Genomic DNA, 22,829 nt, shown 5'->3' on the forward strand with positions numbered 1-22,829 from the left:
CAATACGGTTGAGAAACACTGGCCTAAAACTACGAAAACGACGATGCCCATATTGCTTGAAAGCAAAACCGTAGAAAAAAATGATGCTTATTGTAGGAGATTAACTTTAGTAGTTTTATCGGGTTAGGATATCAAAGTAGAATAGTAATATACCGAAATATCGGCCCACCCAAATATGTGAAAAATCCCACCGGCCGATTTAATTTAATTTAACATATGCAATATTTTGTGTCAACATAAAAGGAATACATATGCTTTAATCTCAGACAAATCTAACGGTACCTAGTATTTCCCAGTAATTATGTTATGCGACCGCGCTTTTTTTTATGATAGGGATGGCTGGCGAAGTGAAAACAAGCAGGTATTGCATACACAAAATTCTTTCTACTATTTGCGTATTTTTATCTCAATTCAAACATATTTTTACCCAAATAGTCCATAGAATATGCTTTACTAAATATTGGTGCTAAATATTAGTAATAATTATATTTAAATAAAAAACATATTTGAAACAATTGCGCGAAATGTATGTTTTTAAAAGAAAATTATTATTAAAAACTTAATTACATCACACCATTGAGTGTACACAAAAAAAGAAACATTTTAAAACACCTTTTTTTCAATTTTTTTTGCAAAATGTCTGGCACTAAAACAGTATTTACGTATTTCTTATTCTATAACATTTATAACCCAAATTTAATTCATGTTATTTTTAACATGAATAGAAATAAATAAGTATACGAGAGATAAATCTTTTAAAAATAAATTTTATTGCGATATTCTAAAATTAATATTAAATGTGCAATAATTAGACTAAAATAATATAAATAGATCACATCTTAATTACAAAAATAACACGATCATCAATCATATAAATATGTCGTATTTTGAACAAACAGATTTTTTACACACTCCTTTCTCATAAGGTTCTTTCGAATAATCGTAACTGACAAAAAATGATCAGTAATATATTTTATTGGAATAAATTGGCGAGTAATGCTCTGGCCCCTGATATAAAATTTAGGAGGCATTCAGAAGCGGTCGATCAATGACGATGTTGTCCTAGATTTATTGCTGCAAAAAAAGATTTGGCACCGAATTATCGAAAATATTTTTTTTTATTATGAAAGTGTTTTAATTAAAATAATTTGTAATTAAAATACTAAATATATCGAACAATAGTTGCCGGAGAATTCCAACGCTTTGGTTTTGCTAATCAAAAAACTGTATTCGAAATATTTTTTTAGTCAATTAATTAAAATAATAAATAATAATGTCAATATTGGTAATACCGGTATTAACGGTATTAGACTTTTTTCTCTTGGTGATTACTTTTTCGTACATTTCGGGCTGTATTTCGGTTATAATTTGGTAGATGTTGGCTTAGGTTTTCCAATTATCTTGGCATAACTCCACAAAAAAATCCTACGGCGTCAAATTGTATGATCTTGTCGGCCAGTTGACTTCACGTAAAACATCCAACGTTGCATATATTGTGTGGCAAGCGTCGCCGTCTTGATGGAACCACATGTCTTTCACGTCAATATCTTTGATTGACAAAAAAAATCGGCTATTATGCGCCTATAGCGTTCACCGTTAACCTTCATCGATTTCAAAAAAGTAAGGCCCAATGACGCCGCCTGACCGCAATGCGCACTAAACAGTCACTTTTTGCGTATGTAATTGTATCTCATGAATCATATGAGGAATTATTAACATACCCAGAGTGGTGAAAATGTGCTTTGTCAGAGAAAAAGATTTTCTTTTAAAAATCAGAATCAACTTCTTGCTGCTCTAACACGCTATCTGCGTAAATTCTTCGCTGTCCAGGATCGTTGAGCTTTGTTCTCTAGTGCTATCTAAATTGTATACGGGTGTAGGTGCAAGTCCAGATGCAAAATGCGCCAATGGGAATCATAAGAAAAGCCCAAAAAACGTGAACGCCGACGAATCGAAAATCCGGGTCTTCGGACACCCTTTTTACTTACAGCAGCAATATTTTTGGCTGAACGAGCGCCGTGATGATGCACAGGCCTTCAAGTTTCTTCAATTTTTTTTAACTAAGTTGTGAATTATTTGTTCAGTAGAACGATAAAGTTGATCATAATATTCCTGTTGAACAATTGAACAATATAACGCGCTGAGCGGGTGGTTAAGCGTTTCATTTCTTAAATGTGTTGTTGCAAACTAACATTTAACACGCGTGATAATTGACAGGTGTCTGATTTACAGTGTTACCAACGTAGGTATTTTGAATGAAATACATCTGTATTTATAGTATTATTATATACTTTATTAAATAAAGATTGAGCTGCATTTTATAAATGTTTTGCGAATTGGAAGAAATGCTAGCATATTATCTGTTGGGGAAGAGATTAAAGAGTAAGAACATCAATATTGAAGAATAATGATAAAAATACAGATATTTTTATCTATCACATCTCGTACAAAGAAAAATAAATATCAAAATCAAAGCAACAAGCTTTTACAATTGTCGATTTTGATGTGTTTTTGTTATGGTCAAAAATAAATTATGTTAGAAATCGCTTTTTTCGGAATTGAAATGAGCGCCAGCACAGTTTCCCGTTGCGCGGGCTAATGGTGTCCGCGCACCGGGAAAACTGCGCGCCGCGTAGGGAAAAGCTCGTCGAGGGTGGGGGTCGGTTGTTTTCGCTCGCAACACCGGTCGACGCAGCCGCCGAGCGTTAGTGCGGGCGCCGCTATCGATTGCGGACGCCGCTCCGCGGAAAATTCGACGCCTCCTCCGCCTGTCGATCGATTTTACCGACGTGTATTATTGTAACGTTTCAGCTCGTGTTTGTGAATGAAACTTTATCTATATAGCAAAATACACATTTCAATAATCGTACATATCCACAATCGTGCGTCTGTTCGGATAAACACATTGGCGATCAATATACTTCAAGTTCTGTAATTCATTTTGTTAAACTGTTAGTTATCACCCGTTGAATAACCGACAAGGAAAACCATTTCAGTGTGTCCCATGTACCTCATTTAAATGCTTCACTATCTGGTCCCGATTGAAAATATACGGATTATTCAAAAGGCAGGTGAACAGCCAGATAAGAGATTGGAAACATCGAGCACACCTCATGTCTAATCATGTTATCACTTCATCAAACTTTTGTTTTAATTATGAATAAACTCTCAACTATGAGTTTTTTTGATGGAAGCAAATTATTTACAATATCTGTCTATTTCGAGTTCGACATGAAGGTTATTAAAAGGTCGGGGTGTTCAAATTTGGAAGCAATAATTGTCATAGGATCATACTTATTTTCTTTCATATTACTATGAGTTTTTGGAACAACTGAAACTTACCCATCCCTTGCAGTATTAATTTGACACGATTGGCTTTATTTTCCTATACAAACATTGTTGATTAATTATTATGGCGTCACAGTATTTCGTTATATCAATGTTTCAATTGACAATCATATTTCTTTAAATAATATTTTCAAAATATACGATATGAGGGTTTAAATGAGCAATATATAAAATATTTGTTTCATAAAACGAATTATTTGTGCATTTTCCGAAGAAAAAATCCGAAGCTTTACCTTAAATAAATGAACAAGCAATTCGATTTATTGAACAAAGTATTTATTTAAATGCACATATCTCTTAAAATAATTCCCTGATAAATAGCTTTTATTAGATTAATTATAATTAGTATGTTATTCAAATAGTTTCATTTTACAGATTTTTCTTCACAACCTATATATCTATCTCTGTTATAGGCGCACTGTTTATAATAATAATGTAATGTTTTTATTTACGTTTTAATTATTATATTACGTTCAATGTGTATTTTAGTTTAAGAAACATAAAAATACAGTATACATTTTTAATTTTTAAGTTCAATATGCTTTTATTGTATCAGTGAATCCTGAGTAAATAATAAAGGGTCGATATTACATTGTTAGGGACCGATGGATAAGGGTTAATATATATTTTTTAAATTGTTACTAAAAGATTATCATTACATACGTTAACTATAAAGTCTTATATACAAATAAGTAACCAACCATACTCGTCACATAAACACTGACAGTCAATTCCTTAACCTTAATTGTTCTCGTGTATGAAATATTATTGTAACAAATTTCCCCACGGACGAATTAATTCGTTCTTGTTTAAGTAAAATTAACAATAATTGTTAATTTTATCAAAAAGTCGCTATTAATGATTTAAAAAGTCTTATTGTAATGCATTTAATTAAATGTAAATATGTAATATTAAACACAGTAATAAAATAATCTAAATTTTAGATGTTCCTCAGCCACATATGCGGGTTTTTGCGGTCGAGTTAACTATTTTTTTCTAATCTTATTTAATCCTACGTATATAAAAAAACACCTTTAATAAATGTAGTATATATGAATTTATTATATCGGTTAGAGCTTCCGATCCGAGTACCCGATTACCCGCGCATTTTAAAAATAACTGAATACCCTGTTATTTTTGACGGGTATCCGGTTATTTTAATTTCAATATAATACTTAATTTCTCCATATGAAATTTATATATCTCACACAATTTTCATGATGTGAAATTCTCCGGCTGTTCTTCTATTTTGCAAAACTCATTTAGAAATTAAGTGGGTAGTGAGAGCGGTGTATCGAAAAGGGACAGATAGTATTGTTTCACAATGTAAGTTTTATTACATTTCGTTTCGGCATCCTCAAACATTTGCCGTTTAATCATATTATCTTAAAATACACAAGGCATACTCGGAGGACGGTCGTACACAAAAAACGCCATATAAGTATATTATTATTATTTTTATATAGCTCTCTAGCAATGGATTTGAACAGGCTTGTTTTAATACTCAAATGTAATTTTGATATCAATTACACAAAAAAAAAAATTCATTAGGTAATTAATAATTAAACAAAAAATAATTAATCTTTACTTTTGTAAATATATAAAGAGCAAATTCTGCTTGTACAAAGAGGTGATTCATAAATAGAAGATTATAATATTTTCATTGATCCTTTGACTCATAGTAACAACACATTTTTGCTCTCAACAGTATATTGGGACGGGTGAGCCCTTTCACGTGTTTTTACGATAAGCAAATTTATGTATTAAAATTATTCCACGCTCACAGACAAAAATTGACAAGAGTGGTTCTGAATATTTCTTTTTCATTTTTCATCACAAAATTGAATCTTGTCACTGGACTTTAAAATTGATATATTATGACTAAACTTAACCCTTTCTTAGATGCAACTTTATAAAAAATATATTAGTGCAATATAAGTTATCAATTTGTTTATCCGTTATTCTATGACATTTTAAAACTGATAAATTTATTAACCATAACAGTATTGTAACAAATAATATTTTTAGCCGCCGTTGTAATTAATTTTAATCAAAATTTAAATTTGACGGTTGAAGGTTAGGATCCCCCATCTTCTTTCCTATATATTTCATTGAACCTCCGTATTTTGTTTACCAGGTGCAATTCTAAATTTATATGTATTCTGTAAATAAAATTCATTTAAATCAAGAATTAAGAAATAATGTTATATAATTATACATATTTTTTTATATTATATTTATTTTTGATATCAACATTCAAATAAAATTATAGTAAACAATTCCTTCTGATTTCTATTATAGTAAATTTTAAAGTTTTGTTTAAATAATTATACATCCATGCTAGAGTCTCCAATTACTCGAACCATCAACTACTCGAGTATCGAATATTGAAATTTTAAAATACTCGAGTACTCGAGTACTTTCGAGTATTTACCAAATGTACCAAAACAGCTATTATTCAAATTTGTGCACATATAAATAAATAAATAAAATACTTAGTATGTTAATTTTTACAATTATTTTAACTTCACGAACATACTTTTTAAAAACAATAATGCAAAAAGTGTCTCGAATTTAATATTACTGCTAACCTTTGGTTTTATTATTCCCGTTATGGAAAAAACCCTTTCCGTTGCTGTTGATGTTGGTCTTATTGTCATTTACGCATTGGATAAGGCTTCTAATTTATATCTGTTCGCTTTTTATAGATATAAAATTTTTTGAACTCTCTTTTTATGTTCTCTTCTTACATTCCCTTCTCTGCTTTTCTCTTATTTCCTTCGACTATTGACAAAATAGCATTTTGTAATTCTTCTTGAATAGATTTTTTTTCTTAACAATATACAATCTTCTACTCCTTCTGATTAATGCGAAGAATTTAAATCTATATCCTTCGAAGATGTATTTGGGTGAATCCCTTTCACTCTAGAGCTAAACGGTTCGCAAAGAACTGACTTTACTTTAAATGCCTTTAAAACACACAATTGTTTTGATTTATATTTTAAGCTGAGGGATCAGTATAAACAATTTACAACACTTTACGCTACAACTGCATGGTCATAAAACCTAAAAAAAAATTTTGTTGATATTTCATATTGTTCATTGCCATAAATTAGATAAGTCGGGACTGTCGAACAGAAAACACAAAAGAAATTTCTCCGTCGTACCCACTAACATAGCCGACGACCGGAACTATGCAACTATGGAACTATGAAAAAATTATACCTGATAGTAACCGCTCTAACTCGGGACTTCGGGCATAAACGCCAAATAAAAGCAAGACGTTAACCTTTACCGGACCGAGTTAAAGTTATTTTTGTTTCTGAAATATTTAAAAAAAAATTAATTTCGAGTATTAATCGAGTAATTTTCAAAATACTCGATTATCAAGTACTTGAAAAATAGACAAAAATACTCGAGTATCGAGTACTCGATTACTCGAATTGGAGACTCTAATCCATGCATCTTTAAAACCTCAAAAATGGTAAAGAAACCTCGCTACAAAGCGGCCCTAATCAAATTTGAGTATTAATAAAGGAAGGGTTAATATGTTATTATTTTGCTTTCGAGCTTAATTCATTGGGATATCTGTTTAGATCACAGTAAACATTAGCTAGATATTGTTAATTGAAAAAATATTTTTTTTATATATATTATATCGCTAATTCAATATAGTTTACATACATATCCCACAAGTGTCATCTATTTTTTATCCACTACAATCAGTACTATTTAAAAAAGGTTAATCTAATTTTAGATTATTAGTCTAATTTATATTATAATAAATTTTAAAAATTTAGATGTATTAAAATACTATAGAAGCTGAAAGATATCGGGTTTTATATGGTATTTGATTCCACAGATTTTCAATCGATTCGCATTGACATGAGTGTTAGTATAACTTGTAAGATATGCTTGAACATTGTTTTATATGACTTTTGGCGAAATTGTTGGGTTTTTACTGTCGAGGTCACCAAGTTGCCGGTTGAGATAATTGACCTTCGGAAAATTCAAGTTTATCATCGCACACTTGTCGCTTTTTATATAATTCCTTAATAATGTTTTTATGTGATTCTTATTGAAGCTTATCTTCTTGCATCAATAAAATTTGCGTAATAGGGTCAATGAAATCAAATCTCACTCACACAAAACAATAAGAGTAATTTCACATTTCAAATGATTTTATAACACCTTAACGTTTTTAACGATGTTGCTGTTTATTCGATAAAGCAACTAATTCACACACAGTTGTGTACTTAGAAATTATCACACGCATAATTTAGCGCTTCTTATCTATGGCTCTTTCAATCAGCAAACATAGCAATGACAAACGCTGATATGATTATCACTGTCTAAAACAAACACTAGTCCAGATATTTTATTATATGATACATTTTTCTTTCAATACTTTATACAAACAATAAATAACATCTGCTACCTGTGGCGCTAAGTACATACACTATATGTTATGTATCATTGTGTGACCTACATGATAACAGTTGGTCGCATGCAAGTTTGCCTCGAATTGTGCATTATTGAGAAAACAAGGCTAACGCGCGTCTTGTCAATAAAAGCGATTGCAATTATTATTAGCTAAAAGTATCGATTTCTGTGCAAAATCGTTTGGAATCATGCGACCGGTGTCGAAGTTGAGTTATCAAAAATACGACCTTGGCTTAGTAATGTGTAAGGGAAACGCCCGAAAAACATTTTTGTCGCAAATCGATGGTTGGTGATATCGAAGGGAGCGGCTTGATGAACTATAAATCACTATATAATGGATTAAACCACCTTTATAATACATTGCAAAAAAACAGTTAATTTGATTAGACTTTAAATAGTTTATTATGGAATTTATACTGAAAGCTAAAGCAAGGATACGATAAACTAGGGATAATGGTTAACATTCTTTATTTTTTGAGAGATTATTTATAAATTTTATATTGGCAAATTTTTAAAATTCAATGCGTACTTCATTGTTGGATAAGTTTTTAGGGGGTGTAGCCCTAGGGCTGGTTGACCTCGCGGCCAATGAGACTTGTGTGAATCTAGATGGATTGTTTTATTAAGTGATATTTACATGTGACAAATGGACGATTACGGCGTGAGTTTTCTTGCGATGAAGGTGAAGGTGGCGCAGGTGGTGATGCCGGTAGATGATTCTCAGGGTTCTTGTGGCTGCGTGCGGCGAGCGTCAAATGTGATCTTCAGGTCTGTCGGCGAGGGCGCGTAGCTGGTTCCTTCGGATGGCTGGGTCGCTGGCTCTCTGCTGTCTCCGGCCGTCTCTGTCTGGTGCTTCAGCCGTATCGTATCTCGGACCGTCTCGTATAGTGCCTCCGATCGTCTGCCCTCTCATCGGAGTCGGGGCTTATATCCTTTAGGGGTTGCACGCTTGCTGGCCAATCGCGATTGTGCATCGATCTCCTAGCCAATCGCTGCAGTCGCTTCGTAGAACTCGAGAAATTAGATGTTGCATTTTCGAAAGCGAGTTTTTTGCTTGTCCATACTTTCAAATTCTACGGAAAGGGTTTGCGATGTGGTGATTGATTGCGTCCGTACCGTTTTTTCACAAAAAGGATTCTCTTAACGACTCGTGTTGTGTAGTCAAAAGAAATCCCTCTTGTCTCATTGTTAATGAATGAACGTTTTTGGTCAAGGTCATCAACAATGAGACAATTGCCCTTTTAAATCTGGACCTATTTGTGTGGTCGCCACAAGTTCAAAAAATGCCGCTGGAAATTCTTCAGGCTCAGTATTATCGGTTCGAAAACATATAACTGATAATTATCATCATTTATTAAATGGTAAACTGCTATGCAGTTTTATTTATATGCTTATTGTGCCGTCACTAGCACAGAGATTGTCATCTTATTTGTTTTAATTTATTAGTAGATCATTAGTATACTCTTCTTGTTTGAAACCTTTAATAACTTTTTTTAATTTTGATCCAGATCAAAACCATATGAAATACGTGGGTGATACGTTGTTTGGTTTGATTATCTTTAAAAAAATATATTAACCTCCTCTTTAAAATCCTTCCTAGGGAAAAAAATAAAAAGGGCAAAAATGTTTATTCATAGATATTGAAAATATTTTATTTTATTTTAATTTCAATTTTTTTATCCTATCGACATATTTTTTTAAATAGTCCTTGTAAAAATATCGGCTAAGTTCGTTAGCCAGCTTAATTCAAAATGGCGGCTATTAAAAAAATAAAAATTCGTAACACTTCATTAAAAAATCGCTAGGTAAAAAACACTATAAAATAAAAATTGAAAATAAAATAGATTATTTTTACATTTCAGTGGATTTTTGAGTTTGAATCATATTAACGTAAAATTACTTTCAACAATAGATCTTGTTAATATCTCAACTAATTTTGTTAATATTTGTTTAATATTTTGTTCATAAACTGCTATTTTATTAAAAAAATATTGTATATTTTTTTAATAAAAGTACGCGATTTAAAAAATATATTATCAACTACCAAAAAATAATAATAAATATTTTATAGTAACATATTATATTATAAAAAATGCGATTCACAATGACCGGCTATGGAAAATTCAATGTCATAAATATTTTTCAAAGGTGATTTTTATTAAAAACTGCTATTTTTTAAGAAAATTTTATGATTTGTACCGCGCATCGAAATTTTTAGTTTATTTTTATCCGAACCTGCTATTTTACTAAAATACACATAGAGGTAATACGGACGCACAATGATTTTTTTCATAATTTATTTAATTAATCTAAAAAGACAGACGCTGACAATCACTCAATAGTCATTTCTACCGATAAAAAATGCCAACATAAAATATTTACTTTACTGTATCTATTCATATAAAATAAAAACAAAACCATGTATCACAACTCTATACAAGCAATGACTAAATAATTTAAATTATTTATCTAATTTATAAAATGTGGGTCTTCGCTTTCTCCAAGAATGCTCTCCATGCTCTCAATTTCCTCCGGTCCTGTGCCAGGTTACTCCAATTTTTGACTCCAGTCATTCGTCGACCTCGGTAATTGTTCAACTCTCCGAACCATATGTCAGCATATATCTAATCAATGTTTTGTACATGAATATTTTCGTGCGAAGATATAGTGTCCGTGATTTGATCTGATTTATTAGAGCGAAGTAACATTTATTTTCTGACACTATTCGTTTTTTGATCTCAACGTTTTTGGATGATACCAGATTTCCTAGGTATATAAAACTGCTGACAAACAGATTGGGTTCATTACTTACATTAAAATAATATTTGCTTGTGTCTCTTCGGGGTAGTAATGTTATTGTTCTGTGTCCCTTTCTTCGTCGTTTAACAGATTATCGAAGTGCTCCACCTATCTATCTAAGATCTTTGATTTTTCAGTTATGACGACTCCTTTTTTATTTTTAAACATGGAGTTCCGCGGTTTAAACTCTCTCCGAATTTGGTTAACTTACGGTAAAATAATCTACTGAGCTGTTCAATGTTTTTGCTGTCGTTTTTTCTCCCTGTGGATTTTTTCCCTCTGCGCAGTAATTTGTAGTTACAACAGATCAGATGCTATTGTATGATTTCCTTGCTGCATTATTTTATATGCCAGGTTGTTCTCTTTGGTTGCTTCTTGGTATTATGTATCAAACTATTCCTTGTTTCGATTTCTTGGTGCCTGCTCAAAGACATTTTCTGCCGCTGACGTAACATGTTTACAGTAATTCCAATATACCCTTTGTTCTTCATTGCTTTCGTAATTATGATAGTTCTATGTTATATTTTTTACTAAGATATAAATGTATTATTCGTACACATTCGGGCACAACAACGGTACACATGTATAAAACAGATTACGTCTTAAAGTCAGCGCGTTTGCAACTCTTTCTTAAAATTTGTGTATAGAATTTATTACTTTAAATGTCATATTATAGTACTATTTTAATTGATATAGTAAAATCGAATAAGTATACAATCTTATGAATCATTTATCAACCTTCGTGTAGAATCCTCGTTTCAGATACATAAACGGCTCTTATCCTCGGCGTCCTTTATTACATTATTAATTAATTAATTAATAAGATCGATTGCGAAAATTGTGTGACGTTTTGAATAATTCATCGTGGGCATATACGTGATAGATTCAAACTAAGGAGACCTTGTTTGGTCGATGCCAATGCCGTAGCATTGACTTAGACCACTTATTGCAGATTAACGAAGACACACAATGGGTTTAACGTGGTCGTTTATATTTTATTGCCGTTAGTAATATTTAATTTGACGAGAGTGGTGTACAGGTATCAAAATTGTATCGATTAAAGCTCGACTCGCACGCGAAGTATATAAAATATTTAATTATTGATAATATGTTAATGGTATGCGAGTGCGGAAGTTACTATTTTCATTTTGCTGGCTAAAGTTGTTTGTTTACTGAACGCGAGCTGTTCGATCGGGTTCCTTTCTCTGTTATTTACCAGAAGATGTTTGCTTGAAACACACAGCAATCTAAAGTAGACATGTCCGTTTGACAAACACGATTTTGCAAATATTGTGAATTTGTGTGATCGGATTGTTCGATACGGACGATTGCGCGAATTCAACAAGCGTGTATAAATACGCGATTCGCATTTTAACCATGGATAATGCATTACACTTGAAATAACAATCGAATGACATTTTGTCGAGAACAATGTGCAATGCACTGTTGAATGCTTTGAAATAAATCTCGATGGCTTATTGAGTTAAATATTGTTTTTAGTAGTGATTAATACAACATAGTCATGGATAAAATAATTCATTAAGTACTAAACCCGCGACGATAAGTCGTAAATACTTATTAAACTTAGTTAAAATAGCATAATACTGTTTTGTTAGACCAACAGCACGGGTTTCGTCCTGCCCGTTCCACTGTTACTAACCTTCTGTCGTTCACCAAAACGGTGACAACTTCTTTCGATGCGGGAATTCAAGTAGACGTCGTGTATACAGATTGTGAGAAAGCATTTGACAAAGTTTGTCATAGGTTATTATTAAAAAAAATTGTCGAACTTCGGTTGCTCGGATAATTTAACTCGGTTATTCTCGAGTTATTTAAGCAATCGTAGACTGTTTGTAACCTATGGTGGACGATTGTCAAAAGAATATTTCACCCCTTCGGGGGTTCCTCAAGGATCCAATCTGGGACCTCTGCTTTTTGTGTTATTTATTAATGACATAAATACAGCAATTAAAAATTCAAGTTTTCTTCTGTACGCAGATGATTTAAAATTATATAAATACATTCGATCTGTTGTGGACTCCTTCTCTCTACAAAGTGAATTAGACTCTCTGTGGAGATGGACTTCCGTTAACCGTCTGCCCTTTAGTGTCGGAAAGTGCCATACTGTGTCATTTTCTCGATCCCGTTCGCCATCAGCTTATTTCTACCATCTCGGTGGTAACATTTTGACTAGAGAAACTTCCACTAAAGATCTCGGAATCACTTTCGAGAGCAAATGGAGGTTCTCTCTACACATACACAACGTCTGTGATAAATCTTCCAAGATGATCGGCTTTGTTATGAGGAATGCCTTTCACTTTGACGATCCGTCAGTTATTCGCATCCTCTATGACACCTTAGTTCGTAGCATTCTTGAATCGGGATCTATAATTTGGAATCCCCAAATAGCCAAATATTCCCTTTTAGTGGAAAAAATTCAAAGAAGGTATTTAAGATACCTTTACAAAAGGATATTTGGTTATTATCCGTACTTATTTCCCAGCGCCTTTCTTTTAGGAACGTTGGGATATGATTAGTTCTCGCAGAAAGCTGTATGTAGCTAAGCATTTTTTAAATTACTAAAAGGTGCTGTCGACAATCCAGCTATTCTCGAGGAATTCCAGTTTTGGGTTCCGGAACATTTTCGAGAATCACGATCGAGGCCTCTTTTGATGGCCGCACTTGCCGACTCGCCTATAGCTGTGGCCATCCGGCTCCTTAATACGCTGGCATTATATTGATTTATTTAATGTTAGCTACGAGGATCTGATCCAGTTTGTATTATTTAATTTTAATATTTTATAATTTTTTTGTTATGTTTAAGTATTGTTATATTTATGTATATATACGTTTTTTATGTTTTATAAATTTAAAATTTGTTTTCGACCATCGTGGCGCATTGGGGTAACCTGTTAGGCCACGATGGTCTTAATTTAATCTAAAAAATAAAAATAAAAAAAACATGTTATCAGCCAGGCGCGTATGGGCGTGCGGAACCATGTAACGCAAGCCCTTATCTCTCACTCACTCTCGTCATTTAACACGCGATCGAGCGAAAGGGAATGTATCTCATCGTACGCGCTTGATATCAGCGTATAGGAATTTAATTTAATCACGAAACCCTATATTTTATACAATTGTGGCGAACTTCGCCAAACATGATAACACGTTTTACTCAAAATTACACTAAAACGACCATTTCGTTAATCAAACATTCATCTCAAAACCTCATAATGGTGATCGCTCGACGTGATCCTAACACGCGTGTCATGGAGCTACTTTTTAAATTAGATACTGTGCTCATAAATAGCCTTGTCAAAATGTATTTGCCTGCACATCAAAAATTAAATAAATATAGATGCGGACGCACAATATATCTAGTGTATTTATTTTTAACAGTCAGTGCACAATAATATTGTCAAATGAGTGATTACCACGGGCTCTTGAATGTTTGCTCTGTGATTTATATAACGCCCTGAAAGATGTACTATTATGTGTAGGTATTGGTTTGTTGCTCTCGGGTTTGGTTGTTGGGATTATTATCATATCGTCTATTTCACTATTGTTGTAGTTGCTTTATTTATTATAATTCTTTCCTTGCTCTACATCTTTTTTTTATTTTAATAATTTTAAAATCTATTACTGTTTTATTTATCGTGTTTTAAGGCCGAAGGGGTGTGACTATACAGCCAAATTGTCTTCGAAAAATCTGTAGTTGCCTTTATCAGATGATAAAGTCAAAATAGCTGGTCTTGAAAGTCGTAGTCTTCTCTGGAGTGTCGGCGAAATATTGTCGGCTGTGATCTTTGTGATAATGCTGGACCATCCTCGTGCTGAGACTCGGGAGTGTCTTCCTCCGTTTGCCACTGTGTGAACAAGTGTCGCATATTTTTTATTACTGGTTCGAGTCAACTCTGGTGAATCGCAGATGAAGATGTTGGTGGGCAAATTGCATTGCCTCTTAGACACACACGAAATCTGTTTACGCCTTAAAAATGAAACTGTCAAATGGCCAGTTTCGGCGATCGTTATTATCATTGCGCGTTGGCGCAGGGTAGAACGCATTGTCTATCGCACATCCTTTCCAAATAAATAATATTTTTCTGGATGCTTACGAGTGATTAACGCTTCGGAACGGATGTGCTAATAGATGATCCTTAAAATCTTAACTACTATTAACGAGATTGCTTAGCCCCAAGCTCTCTCTTCCATTTTAAGTTCTTACTTTCGAGACCAGTTGGTATTTATTTTCAGTTGGAACCCCCACATATTTATTTAAAAAATGTGTTCCTTGTTCTAATTCAGCTCGTGAATACTGTTTGCATTTGTTTTTATCGACTGACTTTGAGAATAATTAAAGTGTTGTATTGATTTTGGCCTGTCTAGTATATGTTGGATGTGAAGTAGTTTTCATTCTTAAGTCGCGTAATGTTGGTCAATTGTGTGTTGAGACTGTCTATTTTTTCATTATTTTGTTGCTATATGTAAATCCCGGAAAACTTTAGAAGTGATATATTGCGATTTGATTGTGGATTAGCTTCAAACAAAGTCTCTCAATTGTTATTCATTAACAACAAATTGAGGTCTTCCTCGAGGTTCATTTTCAAGGCTAGTATTAGCCGTACGAAATTTATTGAACCAACTCTCTGGTTAGCAGCATACTTCGACACCCTAAATATGATTTAAAAACAAAACACCTCGTAATTTATAATTATAATAAATATCTTGGTGTGTAATATATTGTATATTCATATTATTGGTTAGGTCAACTGATAAGTTGTATTACTTTTACATACATTGTCTATTGTTGTTATAATTTATGTTTATTTAAAATTTGACAATCATGACCCCAATACGTCATGGTGACTAGAACTATGTATAATATTAATACATTATTACTTGACTGTCAAAAGGTAGTCAAACAATTATAATATCTACTTTCAAATAATGATTAAATATATACATAAATTGTTTTAGAATATAGCGGCTACCGTATCTATTGCAATAATGCTTTGACTAGCATATCGATATCAGTGGCTCTAATGTATTTCTTTTTCGAGTAATTGGCATTAAATGTATATTACATTATTTTGGACTAGCCTGTGGACTCTATGCATATTAATTATGATACCGTCTCATCAACACAAACTGCGTATTTTCGCTGTCCTGATTTCAATCTTTAATTATGAGTCCACATTGTGTACTTAGTCTAAAAGTGTATTGCCAATTTGGTGTGACCTTTGACATTGATATACTCCGAGAACCCTTGTCAACTGCGTTGGCGGTGCTTTTATATAGATCTTTGCCTTCGCGTCATCGTGTAAAGCTTCGATTTTTATGTTTCGTTCTAGTTGATATTTGAAATACATTGAATGTGAGGTTAAATTTAAAAATAGCTTTGTTTATGTATCTAATTAGTAAATAATTATATATGATTTAAATCGATGATTATGGACAATTTGCAGACCTCGAATGACTCGTTTTATTATCTGGTGATTACGACTTATAATATATAAGCTTGTTCATCAATAATAGTTATAAATATATGAAAGATAATCGATCTTGTTTAATGAAATTGTGACTAAACACGACTAAAAGTTTACCTAACCGACAATATAATAATATATTGTGTTGACAATATAATAATAATATTGTGTTAAATATTACGACGACTCGGCGATAGTTGATGTTATCCCACATATATATTATTTTTATGTACACTATTATAATGAAAAATAAATAATTATCCAATTTTGTACCTTTGTAAGTCTTCAATTAAGCGTAATAGGAGATGTTAATCCCTAAACCAGATCGTGTGTCTTATAATATATATCAATAAGGGTGTTGTATGTCGTGTGTTCTTTTTGATATATTATACTTTCGTTTTACTTATCACATGCTCACAAATGAAATTCAATACATCGTTAACGGAATCGAAGGGTTAAATGGAAATTAATGAATATAAAATATCATGATGCATTAGAATGATCGACGGTTGTAAAATACGTATTTTTGAATATTATTTGATTACTATTTTTTTTATTAATAACCTAAAAAATATTTTTTTTATAATGCATAAAAAAATAGTAATCTATTTTAAGGGGAGAATCATCACAGATTAGTTTGAAATATTTTTTTTAAAACCCAACAATTTCATTATCAAAAATTCTGTCTGGCGAAGGCCGCAAGAATTAAGTAGATTTCTGTATATAAAAGTGTGAAGTAGGTTTATTTTTTTAATATCTATTGTAGAAAATTTCTGACCTTTTTACTTTTTTTCGATATTTTAACAGAGTGATTAATTTTTAAATGTTTTCAAGAGCCGCCATTTTGAAACAAGTTGGCGGATTCGACTGACTAATGAACATGGCTGAGAGTTCTATTTTTTGAGCAAGTTTTATGTCGTTATGATTAAAATGAATGATTTTTCATCTCCTCAAAATCCCTCATAAATGACAAAGAATGTTAAAAAAAAAACATTTTTTATTTTAATTTCTATTTGTTTCTTCAAAATTTTTTAACGGAGTTGTGATTTTTTGATTTTGTAATAAGATGACTGACTAACGAACTTAATCGAAATTTTGACGATATATAGAATAAGTTAATTGTATGATCTAAATATTACTAAAATAATCTACCTAAAAATATCAAATGATAATCAGCAATCTGTAACATTTTCATTATTTTCAATTCGATTTGAAGTTTCTTGTGGTATTTTTTTTCATCTCACAAAACAACTAGTAAGGCTTCAGTTATGTTAAAAAAAGTTTAAGCACTAGCTTCAAAAACACATTGTATTTGTGAATTTTGTTGAAGGTTTTTATTCTAAAGCAGTTATGTATTTAAGTTAATCCAGATCCAATCATTTGCTCATTTTCCACACAAATACCCGATTGCTTTCGAGAGGATAAGTAACTACGCGGATTTTTGAGTCCATAGATGAGCTCAAATTATTTTTTTCTGCTTAGGTTAAATTATATTTATTATACCATTTGAATGCTAGTAAGTGCGACTTATTCAGATGACATTTTCAAATATTTAGATGCAAAGAAAAAAAAACAATTATAACATTGTTTTGGCTGATTATTGTTATATTATATTCTACTATTTCAACCATATATGTAATGTAGCACACTAGCTCAGCTTTAATTAATTAACCTTGTTACATATCCATGAGATTATGAAAATCTATTCTAAAGTTATTCAGAATAATTATTATGATCATACTATTATTATTACTAATTTCAATGTCTCAGATGTGATAGAATTTGATAAACTTTTAATATAAAATTTTAATTAAATACCTTATTTAAAGAATAACCATTGCCACAAAAATCATTTTTTACAAGAGAGAGTAAAAACTAATTTTCTCCTTTGATTTCAAGGAAATAGTTTATTTAATACGTTTTAAATTTAAACATTAAATATTAAAACATAATACATTTATATTATAAATAAAATAACATACACAATAAAGATAAAAAATAAGAAGCAACTTGGACATTTTGTATTTTGTTAAGCATATTTTTGAGTTTTTAAAGGGGTCCATCATATTATCGAAAAATGTTTATTGTAGTGAGAAAATCAATATTTTTAGAAATTTTAAATCGATCCCAAGGCCTAGAAATATTGTATCGATATATATTAAATTGTACCTCCCCTTTTATTAAATGATCAAATGTATACATCCGAATTTGCCTAAGTTGGAAATGTTTACCCATAGAAGCTTTAACATATGGTTTTATAGTTTTTTTTAGAATAAAAATGCTCAATATCTTTGTTGGTGTTTTTCTCGCCTTCAAAAGAATTTTGTCCCATTTTTTGCTATAATGTTTTTGTTCCTTTTAGGCAAGTAATGATTTAAAATCAATTGATAATAAATTATTGTGTAAAATACCCTTATTACGAAAGTAATGCTAAAATTGTTTAAACTTTTCAGATAATACTGCAACATTAACAATAGTTTAACCTAAAAAAACATTTAATATTATTAGATTTTTCACTGTTTAAATATAAATATTACATAAATACTTGCAATCACTTTTTTTTGGCTTATTAGTTGTATTAATCGAAGAACTTTTCATTATAAAATGTAAGGTGTTAAAAAATCACAACCGAATCACTCAAGTGACGATCTGCAACTGTACATTTTTTGTACATGTTTCATATATATTGTCCTTTTTTTGGGTAATGTAATAAATTAGTATCCTCTCGAGATTTAATAAAACGAAATTTTGTTCATGTAAAAGAAACACGATATGAAAATATCTGTTTTGCATATGCACGTGATATGTTTGCTCTTGTGTTTTTGCGGCGTTTTTATAATATAAGCTGCTCAATCCTCCTGTGTAAAAAAGGTCGCTAAGGGTCTCAGTTTCTAGAGCTATACACACATATATTATCACATTTTATTTTATTTTTAATGCCACTCTTGTGTATGTGAAATATGAAATAAAATATTTAATTTATTGTTTTAACCTTTTTAAATTTTAAGGAAGTAGACATACATAATTTATTATTCAAAGTTTAAAATTTATACACGCATTGTTTATTCAGTTTAATGTTAACCCTTTGCACTCGTATTTTTTTTTTGGTTGGGGTAGCGCCAGCTCGTATTTAATTTCGAGACTTTTTTTATGTTCAATTTTTGGAAGTAAAAATGAAATAAAACATGTTTTGATTAATCTTTTTACAAATTAAAATTAATACAGCGAAAGATTGATAGTTTGTCAGTATTTTAGTTAAAAAAAAATTAATTAAATATTTAAAATATATTATAATTTAAATACTTTAATCGGAAAATAACTTTTTTTATTGTACTTTTTTAAATAATTTGTAAAACGTTAACCATGAAACTTAGAAAAGAATAATTTATTAAAATGTGTTCACGAAGAATTGTACTTACTATTCACAAAAAATAAATGACATAGTATTAGGCATACATAGTATAGGAAGGTAAATGTAATGATGTTTTTAGATGATTTTTCGTCCATCGCAATCAAATGCGCGGTAAAACAAATAAATGAATTATTTAAAAAAACAGCTGAGTGATGTAGCGGCAGGGGTTTATAACCATTAAGAAATTTGTAAATAGCTAGATGTCATATGAATTCTAAATAATTAAAATATTGGACTGTTTGTATTTTTTTTGCACCCATCGTTTATTATCTTGCGCAATGCGCTTATTATCTTGCGCATCGCGCTCGTTCTATAGCGTTTAGCGCTCATAACATCGATCAACAATTTGCGTTCATACAAAAAAATAATGGTTACAATAAAATTTAATCAAGATTAAAATTACAAAGAGCACAAGTTTTTTACTTGTAGTTTTTTTTTCTTAGTAAAACCTTAGTTTTTAGTTTTTTTAATTGTTGTTTTTTCTTGGTAAATAGTTAATATATTCCCATTATCAAGTTTTAGACTTTTTAGAAAATCAGATTACAATAAACGTATTATAAAAAATAAAAAAATATACTGTTAGTTAAATAAAACATATATCAACATATAATAACGTTTAAAAACACATTTAATACGAAAAATTGTTATGCACCTTACAATAAATAAAACACAAACAATATGCACATCAGCACATATGTTTTTAGCAAAAGGATACATTTTGACGATATAACCAATGATTTTTAAAAGCAAAATTTAACACTTTTGACGCTAAGTTGCTGATAATGAGATTCCAAATAAAGTGAAGCGAAGGTCCATATATAAAGGAGAATCTAGATTAGGAAATATGGTTCTAGGACACTAACCGCCTGGAAATATACCCCTTGGACAATAACCCCCGTCAAAACCCCCCTGGACATTGACCCCCCGTGCAAATAACCCCTGACAATTAACCCACCATGCAAATAATCCCCCTGACAATTAACCCCCGCCACGTATAAAGATAATACAGATATTACTTAACACGTCTCGTGACGCTCTATTATACTTAATAAAACATATACTGACGCCATTACCAAAGTTTAGCTGTATTATACATACATATGTATCTAGCCTAATAATATTTTTTATTTTTTTTTAATACTCTTTATAACAATTTTGCTCGCACCGGTCACCGGTACAAAATATACAATACGTATATTTTCTTCGTAAATGTGTTAGTTTTATTGATATTTTAAAAATTCTGTATTTTGCTGAATGAAATAAATTAGTATTGATACTGATTATTCGTATTAAACATTATTTTATTAAAATAATGACCATTTATTATAAATAATAACAACTTATATAAAATACTTATCTCTATACGTGGCGGGGGTTAATCGTCAGGGGGGTTAATTTTCAGGGGGCTATTTGTCAGGGGGTTATTTGCACAGGGGATTATTTGTACAGGGGGTTAATGTCCAGGGGAGTTTTGATGGGAGATATATCTATCCAGGGGGTATTTGTCCTGCGTTTACATGCACTTAGGATAGGAATATTTAAAATACGAAAAAGAAGGCCAAATTAAATTAGATATTTTTTAATATATTCACTGTCTATGGCAGAGGTCAGAAAATTACGGCCAAATCCAGCCCTCTGCTTATTTTAATCCGGGCTGCAAGTAATTGTTAGATTTGACATATAAAAAAATCAAAGTATGTGCTATAATAGAGCGGCCAACCGTCGAGTTAAGGAGCTAGCTAGGTATCACCTTATAAGGTGCTCCTATTGCTTTGTATTTCACCGTGCATAGCATCTTCAGTGCCCACGTAACGCCTTTTGCAATACATTTGAATATTTGAGAGAAATGATAAAGCTCATTTTAATTTTGCTTCCTGGCCCGCTGAGCTTAAAATATTTACAATCTGGTCCTTCACAAAAAAGGTTTGCCGACCCCTGGTCTATGGTGTTACACGAGCAAAATAACCTTGTCTATATTCTTCAGTCATATGTTTTACAGAGAGACATTCAAAACGCGTCATGGCGATTTTACAACTTTATATTTAGATTGTCTTGTATAACCGGAATGTCGTAGTCCTTAAGGCGTTGAAATGATATCCTAGAGACTATCGGTTCAGGTCCCGCAGCAAACTAAACATTTTAATATTAAGAATGCGCTATTATTAAAATTAAGCCCTAACTGCTAAGCGACATCTATTGATTGTAAGCTGTAATTATAGCTAACAATATATAATAGATATCACTAATTTACAAACTGTGTTTTAAATCTTATCCAATTAAACGTGTAAGTGTTGATTATGTTGTGCATAAACGACTTTTACCAATAGTTTTTCAATGACGCATATTTGAGTCATCCACCTTTAGAGTGTTAAATATGGATAAATTTATATAAGTGTAATACAATCCTAAAACTCACTGAAAAAAATATGTTTTACAAGACTTTTAACCCTTTCACCGCGGATGACTTCTATAGGTGTCATCAAGAAAATCGCCAGTACTCATTAGACATTTAAAGGTGCCGTAAGCATTTGAGCCTAATAAAATGACTTTTTAGTATAATTTAAGGCTGTAAATCAATTATTTGAACCATAATATTTTTAAAAATATGGCATGAATAGGTGCTCCCACATATTAACAAATTTCGAAATGGCGCTCAAAAATATCAGCTGTGGTGATAATATAAATGCAATTGGGGCCAGGCCTCACCCAATTTTTTCGTACATAAAAAAAAATAGGTGGGGCTGGTAAAGTTTTATTATATTTTGTGAAAATGATCAAATTTTATATTTAGACAAATATTCTACAAGTTTTTCGTATGTATTTGCCCATTTGAGGCAGAAATGATAAATATTACATTGTTTTTTTGTGGGGATCTGTTTTGGATTGGCAGGCGTTTTTACACCTAGAGCGAACCAGCGTAGTTTGGCCTCATGGCTTTATTTTTGAATTTTTAAGTTTTGAATTTATTAAAACAGTTCTTAAAAATATAAATAAATTGATCATAAAAAATTATTACATTAAAAGATTATCCTAAAACTTGAAACTTTAAATACTTGTACCAGATTTAAAATTGGTAAAAATAGTCTTAGCATAAACGCATACTATTACTGTCACAGTAATAATATCACGGTTAATATCGAATTCATCGTCACGTCCTTAAAAATTCAATATTATATCGTCATTCGTAATTATATGGATAATTTTTAAAAGAAAATCAATATATGTATTTATAAATAATTAAAACACAGATTACTAATTCTGTTTTACATAATTTAGCTATTTACTAGCTCGAAAATATATTAAATGTGTCGAGACTAATATTATCGTTTGAGTTGAGTACC

At 31.2% G+C, this 22,829-nt stretch overlaps 1 protein-coding gene across 8 annotated transcripts in view; it reads left to right on the forward strand.

Annotated features, from left to right (window-relative positions):
* The window catches only part of LOC148226294 (uncharacterized), a 34,476-nt gene that overhangs the window by 5,713 nt on the left and 5,934 nt on the right, over positions 1–22,829 (forward strand). Inside the window, exon 1 of one of the 8 annotated variants that reach the window (XM_088203363.1) lies at positions 2,693–2,799. The exons of 2 other annotated variants lie outside the window; for them this stretch is intronic. The gene's annotated coding sequence lies outside the window, so the exon portion shown is untranslated. Of the gene's footprint in view, positions 1–2,692; positions 2,952–22,829 lie in introns of those variants that run through there. 5 more of the 8 variants (XM_088203362.1, XM_088203361.1, XM_088203359.1 and 2 more) reach the window with 5 other exon arrangements.

The sequence above is a fragment of the Plectrocnemia conspersa genome, unplaced genomic scaffold (genome assembly GCF_051122295.1).
Source record: "Plectrocnemia conspersa isolate PC_06_02 unplaced genomic scaffold, ASM5112229v1 ptg000014l, whole genome shotgun sequence".
In the NCBI taxonomy this organism is placed as follows: Eukaryota; Metazoa; Arthropoda; class Insecta; order Trichoptera; family Polycentropodidae; genus Plectrocnemia; species Plectrocnemia conspersa.